The sequence below is a fragment of the Coturnix japonica genome, chromosome W, assembly GCF_054131305.1.
Source record: "Coturnix japonica strain WE chromosome W, WE-NBRP24, whole genome shotgun sequence".
Lineage (NCBI taxonomy): Eukaryota > Metazoa > Chordata > Aves > Galliformes > Phasianidae > Coturnix > Coturnix japonica.
The window spans coordinates 24,705,706-24,720,220 of record NC_140701.1 but is presented as its reverse complement, the minus strand read 5'-3'; the positions used below and the strand labels follow the sequence as shown (position 1 = coordinate 24,720,220).

Sequence of the window (14,515 nt, the reverse complement as noted above, 5' to 3'; positions counted from 1 at the left end):
GGTGTAAGGCATGGGCATGTCAGAGAGCTGGCAATTGACACATCCTTTGGCAGGCAAGAATCATCTCCCTCCTCAGTATCAACATACCATGCCACCCTTAGCAAACACCAGAAACTGATTTTGGCCATGATTTGGTGCATTTGGGGAGACAGGCTGGAATGACATGCGTGGGGGTGGATTTTACTGCGAGCAAGTCACCAAAGAGCTTATCAGAGTCTTTGGTAGACCTTATCACTGTGAAACCCTCGAAGACCAGAGTGTGAGAGAAGAGCAAGCAGTGTCTGTTTGCTTCTAAGGATGGACAGGAGGTTCCACTGATATGCATTGTTAATCCTGTTATTCTTAAGAAACCTTTCATCCTTTATCACTGTTGTTTGGGAGAAGCTGGGATCAATTAACTGATTAGAAGAACTGTTTGAGGAACAGGAATGTCTTGCTTGTAAGTGAATGCTATATAAGATGTACGCTGAACACAATAGAGACTACACTGATGCTACAAGAAACTAAGAGAGCTCTCTAACTCGACTGAGCACCGACAGACATGCAGTCAAGAACCCTGGACCTAGAGCGAACAGGAAATCCTGTCTAGGCATGGCAATATGTGTGGCCATCTATTGTCTCTTTGACTGTCTTTCGGTTGTGTTTTTTTTTTTAATTATTATTTTGTTCCCCAGAACAGTGCATTTCAGAAATGCACAACCTAATACTTTGTAAATTTGACACCAGATTTAAGTCTAAGACTTTCATCAGTGAAACTGTTTGCTTATGCCAGAATTACAAATACACCCACAGACATGCATAAAAAGGATATTTTTGTCCTACTTTTGTGCAGGTGTTGAAATTACGTGGATGCTATGCTAAGATGGACAAAGTGGGGGTTTCTGTGTGTTGTGTGCGCATGTGCAAAACTCGCCTTCAAAAACCCAGTATCTTTATGACAGTAAACAGGGGAATCACCAAACCAACTGAAGGATGAGAAAAGGGCCCCACAGTAAGGGAGAGAAAGAAACTGTCACAGAAACTGGGACAGGAAGAGTGAAAAGATCGTTTATGTCAAAGCTGTTAGAAGAATGGGGAGTGCAGACACTGAGTGCAATAACAAGGGGGATAAAGGCCATAAGGATGCAACAGCCTGAGAACAGTGAGGTGATTAGATGTCCATAGGGCAAACTGGAACCAGTTTGGGGGCTGCCCCTCCTACAGAGTTGAAAGTTTACAGCGAGGAAGACGATGAGCCTTCATCCCCCACCATCCCCACGACTCACCATGCGCACAAGGGGGGAGGGACTGCATGCTAATGGGGTCTCAGGAATGTAATGAATATGTATTCCAATTCCTGACAGCTATTGATGATGTATTAGTTCAGCCTATATTTGCAGCACACTTTCTCATAATGGTGTGCAAGTGAGGTGGAGCTATCCCCCTTACACCAGGGTGTATGCTCATCACTCATTAAACATACCTGCTTTAGAACTACTTTGTGGTTATGGAGTTCGATTCTGCAAGTCTCCTGGAAGTGTTCAAGGAACAACTAGATGTTGTGTTGAGGGACATGGTATAGTGGCAGCTGTTGGTGATAGGTGAACAGCTGGACTGGATGATCTTTTAGGACTTTTCCAACCTTGGTCATTCTATGATTCTATGATTCCCTGTCCTTGTCTGTGTACCATATTTGTTTCAGCACTCTACGGGAGGACTCACCACATGTCTGGAATTAATCACCAACCACTTGAAATCCGGTGTTTAATTCAACAGATTTCAAAGTACGGTCAGGATGCTGTTGTTTTTCAGGAGTTGTTGGCCAAGAAGACCCAGGGACATCTCAGGGAAGACGAGTGGGAAAGACAAAAATAACATCCTCTGCTGCTGAGCTGGGCCAGGCTCCTGGGACACAGAGAGATCATACAAGTGGGCAGCGCTGCAGAGAGAACTCTGTGCCAAGGAGAAGCTCTTGTGCACAGCACAGCAGGGCTGGGGCATGAGCTGCAGGTGACATGAGGATAGAAGAGAAGGGAGAGAGAGCTCACAAAGTGTGTATGGTGTGAGCAGGCTGTGAGCTCACTGCAGGAGCATTGCACACAGACCACGACATGGTAAGTCTCTTACAGTAGGCAACACAGCTTCTTTTTCAGGAGGGATCACTAGACTGGGGACATCCCATAGCAGATCTGGCTGCAGGCACTTCATGTTTCTTTACTGTGGAAAAAGCCTTCTGCTCCAGCTGAGGGCTTCTGTGATGCAGCGTCAGAACACAGCCCTGAGGGCTGCGTGACCCAGAACGGCTGCAGGCTGTGCAGCCGGGGCTGCAGGCGGGTGCCCAGGGCTGTCCTGCAGAGCAGGGTCCCTGCTGTGCCCCAGGGGCTGTGTGCCGGGTATGGGATTTCCAAAGGGAAAGGAAAACTTTTATAGTATACCAGGAGGAGTGTCTCTGAGAATGGTCTGGAATTGTCATTATCTTCTGCACTCTGAGCAGGACTCCAAGCCCAGGAACAGCAGATGCACAACAGCAGCTCCATCAGTGAGTTCCTCCTGCTGCCGTTGGCAGACACGCGGCAGTTGCAGCTCCTGCACTTCTGGCTCTTTCTGGGCATCTACCTGGCTGCCCTCTTGGGCAACAGCCTCATCAGCACAGCCGTAGACTGCGACCAGCCCCTGCACACCCCCATGTACTTCTTCCTCCTCAACCTGGCCCTCCTCGACCTGGGATGCATCTCCACCACTCTCCCCAAAGCCATGGCCAATGCCCTCTGGGACACCAGGGCCATCTCCTATACAGGATGTGCTGCACAGCTCTTTTTCTTTATCTTCTTTGCCTCAGCAGAGTATTTCCTTCTCACCATCATGTCCTATGACCGCTACGTTGCCATCTGCAAGCCCTTGTACTACGGGACCTTGATGGACAGCAGAGCTTGTGCCACCATGGCAGCAGCTGCCTGGGGCACTGGGGTTCTCCTCTCTCTTCTGCACACTGCCAGTACGTTTTCACTGCCTCTCTGCCAAGGCAATGTTGTGAACCAGTTTTTCTGTGGAATCCCCCAGATCCTCAAGCTCTCCTGCTCAGAATCAAATCTCAGGGAAGTTGTATTTATCATTTTTAGTGCCAGTTTATTCTATGGCTGCTTTGTTTTCATAGTGTTGTCCTATGTGCAGATCTTAATAGCTGTGCTGCAGGTGCCCTCTGAGCAGTGATGGCACAAAGCCTTCGCCACGTGTCTCCCGCACCTGACCGTGGTCTCCCTATTTATCATCACAGGCTTTTATGCCTATCTGAATCCCTATTCTGTCTCCTCCCCATCCATGGACCTGATGGTGGCAGTTCTGTACTCAGTGGTGCCACCAGCAGTTAACCCCCTCATCTACAGAATGAGGAACAGGGAGGTCAGGGATGTGGTAAAGAAAGTGATGACCAGATGTGTTTCAACTGCAGTGAACTGCCCATCTTTTGGAATTCATGACTTGTAATGCAGCTTTCTACTGAATCAAGCTCTCCTTTATTGTTTGTTCGTGGGGATACAAGAAAAGCTGTTCAGAGCAGCAGCTGTGGAGCAAGATAAACAGCATGGGAACCAAGGACACCTCTGCAAGGAGAAGAAGAGTCTCACAGCTCTGATTGGATATGTGCCTGCATGGACAGTTGAAAAGTGTTTTGTAGAATGCTTTGTTGACATATAAGGTGTTTGGGAAAGTTGTAAGGGCGGATGGGAAAGCTAGAAAATAACAACTTGTGAAGGTATATAAGGGATGTGAGAACTTGTAATAAACGATTTGGATCGTTCACATCTGAGTCCGTGCCGAGTCGCTGCATTTGTTTTCTTGGTTGTTTTTTTTTGTTTGTTTGTTTTTTTTTGTTTTGTTTTTTTGTGGTTTGTTTGTGGATGAGCAAGGAGCTCATGCAGAAACTGAAAGGGAAGAAGAAGGTCCTTGAAATGTGGAAAAAGTGTCTGACCACATGTAGTCAGGGCCTGCAGGGATGGAACAAGGAAGTCTGAAGACCACCTGGGATTGAATGTGACAAAAGGATAATGAAAAATGCTTTTTAAAGTACGTTAGCAGTCAAAGGAAGACTAGGGAGACTGTGGGTCCCCTACTAAGTGAGGGGGGTGTTCTGGTAACAAGGGATTCTGAGAAGATGGAGATACTGATGGCCTTCTTTGCTTCTGTCTTGTGTGAAAAAGCTCTCCATCAGGAATCCCAGAACCTAGAGCTTACTGAGAGGGTCTGGGGACTGAGGGACTTCCCTTTAGTCAGGAAAGAGTTTTGCCACACCAATGTTCATAAATTCATGGTACCCGATGGGGTGCATCCATGGGTGGTGAGGGAGCTGGCAGAGGTGATTGCTGAATCGCTCTCTATCATATTTCAGACATCTTGGAGAACGGTGGAGGTGCCTGAAGACTGGAGGATAGCCAATGTCACTCCAGTCTTCAAAAAGGCAAGAAGGAAAATACAGGTAGTTACAGGCCAGTCAGCCTCACCTCTGTCCCTGGAAAGATGATGGAACAGCTTGTGCTGGATGCCATCTCTAGACAACTGGGAGAAAAGGAGGTTATCAGGAGTACCCAGCATGGGTTCACCAAGGGGAGGTCGTGCTCGACCAACCTTGTGGCCTTCTATGATGTTTTCACATCCTGGGTGGATGGGGAGAGAGTGGTGAATGTAGTCTACCTTGATTTCAGTAAGGCATTTGATACTGTCTCCCACGACATCCTTATAACAAAGCTGAGGAAATGTGGAATAGACTAGTGGACAGTGAAGTGGGTCGAGAATTGGCTGACTGGCAGAGCGCACAGGGTCATCGGTGGTGGTGCAGAATCTGGCTGGAGACCTGTAACCAGTGGTGTCCCCCAGGGGTTGGTGCTGCATCCAGTCTTGTTCAACATCTTCATCAGTGACCTTCACAAGGGGATATTGGTCACCCTCAGCATGTCTGCTGATAAAAAAAAGTTGGGAGGATTGGATGACACGCCTGAAGGCTGTGCTGCCATTCAGCAAGACCTGGACAGGCTGGAGAGCTGAGCAGAAAGAAACCAGATGAGGTTTAACAAAAGCAAGTGTAGAGTCTTGCACCTAGGGAGGAATAATTGCATACACCAGGACAGGCTGGGGGATGAGTATCTGGAGAGGAGCTCTGCTGAGAGGGACCTGGGTGGACACCTGATGGATGACAGGTTGGCCCTGAGGCAGCAGTGTGCCCTCGTGGTTAAAAAGGCCAATGGCATTCTGGGGTGCATTAAAAAGAGCGTGTCCAGCAGGTCGAGGGAGGTGATCCTCCCCCTCTACTCTGCCCTGGTGAGGCCTCATCTGGAATATTGTGTCCAGTTCTGGGCTCCCCAGTACAAAAAAGACAGGGATCTCTTGGAAAGAGTCCAGCAAAGGGCCACAAAGATGGTGAAGAGCCTGGAGCATCTCCCCTATGAAGAATGACTAAGTAAGCTGGGTCTGTTTAGCCCTGAGAAAAGCTGACAGAGAGGGGATCTAATCCAGATTTATAAATATCTGAGGTGTGGGGGCCATAGTGACAAGGCCAGACTCTTTACAGTGGTACATGGAGACAGGGCAAGGGGAAATGGACTAAGCTGGAGCATAGGAAGTTCTGCACGAATGTGTGGAAGAACTTCTTTACGGTGAGGGCGATGGAGCACTGGAACAGGCTGTCCAAGGGTACTGCGGAGTGTCCTTCTCTGGAGATACTCAAGACCATCCTGGACACCTACCTGGTGTAGGGAACCTGATTTGGAAGGGGGCTTGAACTCCATGATCTATGGACGTCCCTTCCAACCCTTATGATTCTGTGATCCTGTGCGTAATGGGCACTTGAGACCGCAGAGTTATTTAGCTGACCAAATAGATGAGCTCACCAGGAGAAGAGACGGATCTTTCTCTGTTCCCCATCTACTGAAAATTCCAGAGCTTAAGGCATTCCACAACTGTGACACACCTACATTCTCTCACTGATGACACCTTCATTTGATCTGGGCTCTCATCTGAATGGCAGTTCCCTGGGGTGTCCAGCACACTCCCAGCCAGCTGGAAAATGCAGCTGAGGACCTTCAGGAAAGACATGCCCTGGTAGTCTCAGTGCTTGATGAACAACTGTGAGCCCCACAATGGGTCTCGTACCTGTGTGCCACTTTCTGAACACCAGTACCACGATGTAGATGCAAGGCCCAGCCAGGCTAAATCAAATCATGCTTCTGGAAGGGGATGCTCTTGATGAGTCTTTACATTAATGAGAGGACCACAAACAATCACTCAGTGAGCTCGAAATCTCTGTGGCTTTCCAGACCTAGGGTCTCGTTTGGCTCACAGAGACATGTTGGGGTGGTTCCCACCTCTGAACTGTACCAACCTGGATATGGACTCTTTATGACGAATGGGCAAGGAAGATGAGGAAAGTCTGCTTTTTGTGAGAGTGCACTGAGGTCTGCCTGGGGATGGAAGAGAAGCCAGCTGAGAACTGATGGAAAGGGCTCAGAGAGGAGAGTGGAAGGTTCTGTTCTGTGTATATATATATTTGGCAAAATTGTTATCCTTTTCTTTTTCTCCGTCTTAGTCTGTAGATTAGTCTGATCCCTGGGTCAGGGATATTTCTAGAAAACTCCCCAGCCTTATCCGCCACTCTGATTATTACCCTTCATTGATAGTTCAGGCCGGCAGCAATGGGATTGCTGACAGGAGCCTGAGGATTATAAAAAATGATTTTAGGAGACTGGGGAAGTTAGTTGATGGAGCGGGCATACAAGTAGTGTTTGCCAGTATTCCTTTGGTGGCTGGGACAAACACTGAGATGATCAGGAAAAGTCATCTTATAAATGCATGGCTGAGAGGCTGGTGCAAATGCAAAAATTTTGGATTCTTTGATCATGGGGCAGTCTACTTGGTACCTGGCCTGAGGTTGGCTGATGGGAATTGCCTGTCTCCAAAAGGGAAATGGATACTTGCCCAGGAGCTGGTAGGACTTGTAGAGAGAGTTTTAAACTAGATAGTATTAGGTATTAGGAGAGAGGCGAGGGGCTCAGCTGAGGTGCGTCTACACTAATGCACACAGCATGGGCAACAAGCAAGAAGAGTTGGAAGCCATTGTGCGGCAGGCAAACTATGACCTAGTTGCCATAACAGAAATGTGGTGGGATTGCTCCCATGACTGGAGCGCTGCAATGGATGGCTACAAACACTTCAGGAGGGATAGGCAAGGAAAGAGAGGTGGTGGTGTGGCTCTCTACATTAGGGAATGCTTTTATGCTACTGAGGCCCTTGATCTTGAAAGTCCAGGCGGACTGCCAATAATCCGGGATATTTTGTAAACACTGCTGAGCTTTGCTTTTTTCACTTTTTTTTTCCCTCTCTATTGAAGAAAAAAAAAAAAAAGTTTTCTCTAGTAAATTTGTTTTACAAGGGACTGCATGTCATTAGTTCCTCTTTTGTGATGCTCCAAACATATTGGACCATTCTTAAGCTAGCCATTTTTTCCTATGAAGCCATAGGAATGTATAACGGATTGAAAGCATGGTTAGCAACGCTTACTTGGTATCTGCATGCAGCTCCAGAGGGAGCAACTAATGCAACTAATAGTTCAGGAATGGTGGTTTTTGAGCGTGCTCCTCCTATTTTCTTTGCATCCTTTAAGCAGTCTTTGAATGACCGGTTGGCCCAGTGGACCACACTGTCGATCGTATCAATCTCCCTGAACTTACTGTTGGTTATTGTAATAATCTCACTCAGTATCTGGAATTATAACCTCAGGAGGAAGTCTTCCCTAGAACCAGAGAATACTGAGTGGCAGGGAGTGTGGAGAGACTTTGGAGAGACTTTTAGAAGACAGACATCTTTAGTGTCATGGAGCTCTACTCCTGAACACTTCAAGAATCCTGAGAGTTTGACCGCATATTTGAGACAGGAATGTTGTGGCTCAGGCAGATCTAAGGAGGCACAAATGACTTGGGGCCTAGCTAATGCTTATCAGGCCTTATTCAGTACCATTCCTGAGAGGTTGAGAGAGAGAGTCTCAGGGCCGAGAATGAGAGTATGCAATCCAAACTCGACACCCTCCAGTCTGCACACAACGCTCTCCACTCCGAGCACAATGCTCTCCACAGAATCACACAGAATCACAGAATTACCCGGGTTGGAAGGGACCTCAAGGATCATGTAGTTCCAACCCCCCTGCCTAGCAGGGCCACCAAACATACACCTTTACTAGATCAGGTTGCCCAGGGCCCCGTCCAACCTGGCCTTGAACACCTCCAAGGACGGGGCATCCACAACCTCACTGGGCAGCCTGTTCCAGGACCTGACCACTCTTCTAGTAAAGAACTTTCCCCTAACATCCAACCTAAATCTTCCCTCCTTCAACTTAAAACCATTTACCCTAGTCCTGCTATTATCAGCCCTTTCGAAGAGTTTACTCCCTTCCTGGGAGTAAGTTCCCTTCAGGTACTGAAAGGCTGCAATGAGGTCACCCCGCAACCTTCTCTTCTCCAGGCTGAACAAACCCAACTCCCTCAGCCTGTCCTCATAGGGGAGGTGCTCCAGCCCCCTGATCATCTTTGTGGCCCTCCTCTGGACCCTTTCCAAAATCTCCATATCTTTTTTGTACTGAGGGCTCCACACCTGGACACAGTACTCCAGATGGGGCCTCACAAGAGCAGAGTAGAGAGGGACGATCACCTCCCTATCCCTGCTGACCACCCCTCTCCTGATGGAGCCCAGGATCCCATTTGCTTTCCGGGCTGCCAGAGCGCACTGCTGGCTCATGTTAAGTTTCTCATCTATCAGGACCCCTAGGTCTTTTTCAGCCGAGCTGCTCTCAAGGACAACTCCTCCCAGCCTGTACAGGTGCCTGGGGTTCTTCCGGCCCAAGTGCAAAACCTTGCACTTTGCCGTGTTGAACCTCATTAGGTTCACCCGAGCCCAGCTTTCCAGCCTGTCAAGGTCCCTCTGAATGGCATCCGTTCCCTCCACCGTATCGACTGCACCACTCAGCTTGGTGTCATCAGCAAACTTGCTGAGGGTGCTCTCCATTCCCTCATCGATGTCATTAATAAAGATGTTAAAGAGCACCGGTCCCAAGACAGACCCTTGAGGGACACCACTCGTTACCGGCCTCCACCTGGACATAGAGCCATTGACCACCACCCTCTGTCTGCGGTCTTTCAACCAATTGCTTATCCATCTAGTTGTCCACCCATCAAATCCACTTCCCTCCAATTTGGAGATGAGGATGTGGTGGGGGACCATGTCAAAGGCCTTGCTCAGGTCCAGGTAAATGACATCGGTCGCCTTCCCTTCATCCACCAACGCCGTCACTCCATCATAGAAGGCCACAAGATTAGTTAAGCATGACCTTCCCCTGGTGAAGCCATGCTGGCTGTCTCGGATCACATGCTCGTTCTTTATGTGATCAAGCATGTTGTCCAGGAGGATCTGTTCCATAATCTTCCCAGGCACAGAGGTGAGACTCACCGGCCTGTAGTTCCCCGGGTCCTCCCTGCTCCCCTTCTTGTAAATGGGAGTGACGTGACCCTTCCTCCAATCATCCGGGACCTCACCTGACAGCCATGACTTCTCAAATATGATGGAGAGCGGCTCAGCAACCACCTCAGCCAGCTCCTTCAGGACCCTGGGATGCACGCCATCTGGCCCCATAGACTTATACTCATTCAGTCTAAGGAGGCACTCTCGGACTTGCTCTACCCTTACAGTGGGGAGGGATTTACCTCCTTGGTCCCCACATAGAGGTATGGGGGTGCAAGACTTAGGGACGTGAAAAAGACTAGAATCCTGGCCACCAGTGAAGACCGAGGTGAAGAACTCATTCAGCACCTCAGCTTTCTCTTCATCTGTTGAAGCCATTTCTCCTTTTAAATTTACCAGAGTAGGTACGCCCATTTTGGCCTGTCTCTTCTGGCCAATGTACCTGTAGAAGGTTTTCTTATTGTTTTTCACGTCCCTCGCCAAGTTCAGTTCTGCCTGCGCCTTGGCGTTCCTGATCCCACGTCTGCAAGTTCGGACGGCATCCCTGTATTCTTCCCAGGTGACACAGCCTTGTTTCCAGAGCTTGTACACCCCTTTCTTCACCCTCAGTTCTCTTAGCAGGTCCTTGCTGAGCCATGCCGGTTTTCTACCTCTCCTGCCCACTTTCTTAATCAGGGGAATGGAGACCTCTTGTGCTGCCAGGAGGGCATCCTTGAACAGTAGCCAGCTCTCCTCAACGTCCTTATCTTTGAGGGCAGCGCGCCAGGGGATCTTGGCCAGCATTCCATTGAGAAGCTTGAAGTCAGCTCTTCTAAAGTTGAGCATCCTGGTCCTGCTCTTTGCCAGGCCCACATCGCTTGAGATCACAAACTCAACCAGGGCATGGTCGCTGGAGCCCAGGCATCCTCCAACCTTGACGCCTTTGATGATCTCCTCAGCGTTGGTGAGCAGCAGGTCCAGCAACGCTTGACCTCTGGTCGGTCTGTCCAATACCTGAACCAGAAAGCTAACATCAATGGATTCCAAGAGCCTTCTGGAGCTCTTGCAGCTCGCCGTGTGGTTTTCCCAACAGATGTCCGGATGGTTGAAGTCCCCCACCAGGACAAGAGCCTGTGAGCTAGATGCCTCACGCATCTGGAGCAAGAAAGCCTCATCAGCAGCCTCCCCTTGATCAGGTGGTCTGTAGTATACCCCTAATACCAGCTGTCCTTTATTAGTCCCATCTCTAATCCTAACCCACAGGCTCTCAACCTGTTCTTGACTGTTTCTCATGGGGAGCTCCTCACAGTTTATCCAATCTCTGACATAAAGAGCAACTCCCCCATCCTTCCTACCTCGCCTATCTCTCCTAAAGAGCCTATAGCCATCGATGGTAGTATCCCAATTGTGGGAGTCATCCCACCATGTTTCTGTGATAGCAACAATGTCATAATTTTCAGAGTGCATCACAGTTTCCAGTTCCTCCTGCTTGTTACTCAGGCTCCGTGCATTAGTATAAAGGCACTTCAGCCGGGCTGTCCGTCTCACCACCTTCATGAGCGATCCAGGATCCACTAGAACAGCGGCATCCCCAGCATCCCCCTGCCCTACTCCCTCCTTTTGCACTCTGCAATCATTGCCCACGGAGTTTGGTACAATCCCTTGAATGCACCGTTCAACCCCAGTAGCCCTTATTTTGCCCCCTTCCCCCTTCGTTCCTAGTTTAAAGACCTATCAATGAGTCCCGCTAATTCTTCAGCTAATACCCTCTTACCCCTCAGGGACAGGCTGCTTGCATCAGCAGCCATCATTCCAGGTGCAGTGTAGATTGCCCCATGGTCAAAATAGCCGAAATTCTTGTGTCTGCACCAGCTCTTAAGCCATCTGTTTAAGAGATGGGTTTTTTGGATCCTCCCTGTACCTTTTCCTGACACCACGGGCATAGAAGAAAAGATCACCTGCACCCCAGCTCCTTCAAGTATTCGCCCCATTCCCCTGAAGTCTTGATGGACCTCAGGCTTTCCTTGCCAACTTCCTCACTGCCAGCCTGAATTATTAAAAGTGGGTAGTAGTCTGAAGGATGAATCAATCTAGAAATTTTCTTTGAAATGTCCCTGACCCGTGCCCCAGGAAGGCAGCACACTTCTCTGCGGGTAGGGTCAGGCCGGCATATCGGGCCTTCTGTTCCTTGCAGAAGGGAGTCACCTACAACAATCACCCTTCTGTCCTTACGTGTAGAAGCAGTCTTGAGGCTTCGGGGTGACCGCTTCACCTGTGGCAACCTCATGGGTGCACCTGTTTCCATACTCTCACTAGTCCCCCCCTCAAGTTCCAGGGCCTCAAACCGGTTTCGCAGAGGCACCTGGGGAGCTGGGGATGGTCGTGATGGAGGATGCCCCTTCCGTCGAGCAGGTACCCGTTTCCACTCCTCCTCCCTTCTCAAGTTACTGCTGGGGGGAAGAGAGGACAGGGGGCCGGCTGCAGTGTTGCCAGCTGGCTGGTTCCCCTTTACCACCTGTTTGTGAGGTGGCAGGGGCTGACATGCTCCATTAGGAGCCTCGACTGTGTGCTGAGAACTTGAGGCTGAGAGGGACTGACACCACCAGTCAATCTCCCTCTCACACTCTTTTATAGTCCTCAGCCTCTCCACTTCCTCCTTCAGGTCAACTACGAGGCTGAGCAAGTAGTTCACCTGGTCGCAGTGAACACAATCACTGCCTCCCTCACCCAGCACTGCAAGGGCCATGCTCTGGCACTCAGTACAGCCAGAGACCTGCACACCAGCATCTTGGGTTGGGGGCTCAGTCTGAGTTTCCTCAGACATTTTGGCCGCAGCCTTCCTATAAGGCATGTACAGGACCTCAGTCTGGGTCTCTGCAGTCTTCTTGGTTGCTGTCTCCTGTTTCTGTGAGATCGGGACCCTTGTCTTGGCCTCCTCAGTATTTCTGGCAGCAGCCTTTCGCCGGGGAGCACCCATGTAGGAGCAGAATACTTACCAGAGCTGAAACAGGAAGTCAAGAGGTGCACGAGCCCCGCCTCCTCCTGACCGTTTCTGTTGGGGTGGGCAGCGACTAGTCACTGCCCTCCTTGTGCCCGTTTAAATCTCCCTCCGTAGGCAGGGAACGCCCACACGCTGCGTCAGCGGCTGCGTCAGCTGCTCCCTGAGAGCTGCCGGGCATTTCCAAGGACTCACGTGTGAACAGAGGTATTGGCACATGCCAAAATCGGTCCTACACCCTCTGAAAGCGGATGTTGATAGCAGTAAGAGATAGATTCCCCTTTAAACGGGACTTGGAGCCTGAGAAAAAGAAATGGACTGATATAGAGAAAGGAATCCAATTCTTGAGAGAAAGTGCTTTGGTGGAAATGCTATACAGCCCCCAATTCAATCGTAACGATCCAAACCAATTACATGATCCTGAAGCAGTCCGCGTTCCACGACAAATGTGGCGTGACTTTACAAAGGCAGCTCCAGAAAAGCATGCCAGTGCACTTGCATTAGTATATGGCAAAGGGGAAAGGAAACCCCTTGTGAATGAACTAATTAGCAGACTTCAGGAACTTGAATTATTTATAAGCGCTACAGAAGTTAATCTGTATACTTCAGCCATTGTCAAAATAGTGCAAAGATTAAACAAAATGGAGGGAACACAAAGTGACATTATTGAAAATTGGCTAACGTGCCTAATGTAGATGAATCCACGGGACTCATTGCTCCCCATTCACAAGCTAATTCGCCAATTAGAGAATCAGGGAGTGATTAGCAAAACTCACTTGCCTTTTAACATCCCCATATGGCCAGTGGGTAACACCAGTGGAGAATGGAGGCTGGCAGTGGATTACCGTGGCCTGAATGAAGTCACACCTCCATTGAGTGCTGCTGTACCAGACATGCTAGAACTCCAGTATGAGTTGGAGTCAAAAGAAGCTAGGTGGTATGCCACCATTGACATTGCCAATGCCTTCATTTCCATCCCATTGGCTGCAAAATGTAGGCCACATTTTGCTTTTACCTGGAGTGGTATTCAGTATACATGGAACCGTTTACTTCAAGGGTGGAAGCACAGCCCAACAATTTGCCATGGGCAATGCTCCTGAGCACTTGCAGTATATTGATGATATTGTAGTGTGGGGACATACAGCAGCAGAGGTTTTCAAGAAAGGTAAACAGATAATCCAAATTCTCTTGCAAGCCAGTTTTGCCATTAAGAGCAGCAAGGTGAAGGGGCCTGCCCAAGAAATCCAGTTCTGAGGTATAAAATGGCAAGATGGACATCGTCACATCCCAGCAGATGTGACTGACAAAATCACTGCTATGTCTCCGCCCACCAACAAGACAGAGACCCAATCTTTTCTGGGAGTAGTGGGCTTTTGGAGAATGTACGTCCCAAACTACAGCCACATAGTGAGACCCCTCTATCAGGTAACACGGAAGAAGAATAATTTCTCATGGGGTCCAGAGCAGCAGCAGGCTTTTGAGCAGATAAAACAAGTGATAGACCGTGCCGTGGCCTTGGGGCCAGTACGGACGGGACAGGATGTGAAGAACATCATCTACACTGTGGCTGGAGAGAAAGGTCACACCTAGAGTTTGTGGCAAAGAGCCTCAGGAGAGATCAGAGGCCGACCCCTGGGATTTTGGAGTCGAGCATTGTCACGGGTTACTTAGATTTACCTATGCCCGTGACAGGGGAAGCCACCCCGTAGGGCCCCCCGGGGCCCGGAAAGGAGGGGGAAAAGGGGAATGGGATAAAAACAGCGGCAATCTAAGCAGGAAAAAATTCTTTTAATAAATATGATATCGAAATACAAGATAACACAATATAATATAATTGAGGCTAACAAATCGAACGAAACAGAGAGAGAGATTCCCCGAAAACTGAGAGGCCTACTGTGAACTCTAGGCGACACGGCTGGAACGGTTCCCACTCTCCGAGAAGTTCGAGAAAAGAAGAAGAACACTCCAGCCTGGGAACAAGATTATATAGCGTCCTGGTCCCGTGACTTATCACTGGCCGTGTTGTTCTCTAGGATATGTAGTCTTCTTCTGTGGACTGCACAT

General features: G+C 49.2%; 1 pseudogene; it reads left to right on the top strand.

The window, feature by feature from the left end:
- The first annotated feature begins 2,496 nt into the window (after positions 1–2,496).
- LOC146754622 (olfactory receptor 14C36-like) lies at positions 2,497–3,462 on the top strand (annotated as a pseudogene).
- The last annotated feature ends 11,053 nt before the right edge of the window (positions 3,463–14,515 follow it).